Source organism: Pipra filicauda, unplaced genomic scaffold (assembly GCF_003945595.2).
Source record: "Pipra filicauda isolate LSUMZ 115617 unplaced genomic scaffold, ASM394559v2 scaffold458_size729537_pilon, whole genome shotgun sequence".
NCBI classification, from domain to species: Eukaryota; Metazoa; Chordata; class Aves; order Passeriformes; family Pipridae; genus Pipra; species Pipra filicauda.
Window position 1 is genome coordinate 651,918 of NW_024104596.1, and position 1,813 is coordinate 653,730.

The 1,813-nt window shown below is 42.4% G+C and overlaps 1 long non-coding RNA gene across 1 annotated transcript; it reads right to left on the minus strand.

Moving 5' to 3' along the window:
- Window positions 1-1,117: 1,117 nt before the first annotated feature.
- On the minus strand, window positions 1,118-1,483 carry LOC120324201. Its single transcript, XR_005565317.1, has 2 exons — window positions 1,385-1,483; window positions 1,118-1,267 (listed from the first exon to the last, which is right to left on the minus strand). It is a non-coding gene; the product is annotated as an uncharacterized LOC120324201 (long non-coding RNA).
- Window positions 1,484-1,813: the final 330 nt, after the last annotated feature.

A 1,813-nucleotide genomic window follows, 5' to 3' on the forward strand; every position in this document is an offset into this window, starting at 1 on the left:
TTACATTTTGGAGGAGAAGGAAGAGAGGGACCTAAATCTGATTTTTCATGAGAACTTTGCAATGGAGCAAAGATTGCATCAGAGAGCTGATTTGTTCTTTAATCAAAAGCAGCATTCCCACAAAGCTACCCACAGACCTATCCTTTGGAAAATCAGGCAGTCTCCTAAACACGAGTAAGGAACCTGCATTTTATTGATTTTATTTCTCTCTCAGTTTACCTGGAGGCAGGCAGAGTCACTTCCAGCCTCGTTCTGCAGATGGTGCCAGGGAAGAAGCTGGAAACTGCCCCTTGATGGGGAGGTGAGATTTGACCTCTTGGGTGCTCCAGCAGCTCCCAGGTCCTCCTGAATTTGCCTCCCATGTGTTTACTCTCTAATGTGAGAGACGCAAGCACAGCTTGGTCGCTATCAGAGGCCACCGCCATCTGTTGCTGGATGGCACCATCTACTGCACCCCAGTCACTAAAAACAGGTGTTGTTCCCCTGGGTGACAAACTATTTCTCCCCATATTTCTCAACAGAAGTTCCACTGAGATCAGTGGAACAGTTTCAGGAGTTAAAAACTGTCCATGCTCCCCCCACCTCTATTTAAATAACTGGATTTTTTGCAGTTTATATCCTAGTTTCTAAGTTGTAGCTACAGACGCCTAAACAAACATGCTCTTAGTCAGCTTGCTTTATGAGAGGAGTTATTACAAGCTTGTAGCAGGTCCTGTTGGTCCTAAGGCAGAAGAAACCTTATACCACAATTTCCCTGTCTCTGGATAAACTTGAGATGAAACTCAGATGAAGCCACTCCTTTCTTCTGCACATTTTCTGCTCATGCTGTGTCAAACCCAATTATTATCATTATGTCAGTTCTGTCACACTCTATAAATATAAGTCTAAATAAACCAAACAGCATGGTAATTTTTGTAAAGGGGGAAGTGCAAGGAAGGATTTCATTATGGCTCAGAGCGCTTTGCAGAAACAGGGAGCAAGATAAGACTTAAGGGTCTCAGGCCCTACTTTAGAGTAAGATAAATCTCCTGGGAGCAGCACCTCCTAGTAGCTATGGTTTTCAGGTTGGCATGGTGGAAGAGAACACTCACCTTCCTAAAATAAGTAGGATTTCTAATTCAGTGAGGACAGGATTTATTAAAAGCTTCAAGATAAAAATCAGGCAAACTGTACTTAACAGTAATTCTTAAATCACAGAAGTTTAGTCTTTCAAAACCTTGCTCTAGCCTCAGGATAATAACCGTATAGAAGCTGCATACAAATGAGCCTGGATGAAAAAAACAGAAAACTATTACTGAAACAAGCTACAGGCAAGGGAATTGGTGTGTGCATGTAAAAGGAAACACAGGAGGGATATTTTAAACTACACCTTCCAGCTCCTCACCATGGACTGGATCCAATCCTTATAAAAGCCAGTGGGATTGACTTCATGAGAACTGGATCAGGTCCCATGTTACTCCTACTTTGGATCCTTGCCACACGTGGAGGTAGTCCTGAAAGAGAGAGCAAGTGAAGGGGAGTTTAATTTACATGACCTTCCAGTTCACTCTCCACTTACAGCTGCTCTTTTAGTCAAGAGAAAACATCTACAGCTTTCCAAGAGAGGAAAATACGCTGCAGTACGGGGAGGTATATTTTCATGTCATTTGCAAGGTAAGTCACTTGTAAACTTAAAGACTTTCTTCTATTCTTTGAAAATTGTGCCTAAAACATTTTCAAATACTTTTTACAAGGTCATCTGTGATTCACGGGGCTCTTGCTCATGCAGTCAGGGCACCATATGCTTCAGCTGGCTTCAAGGAGAAACAGGGAT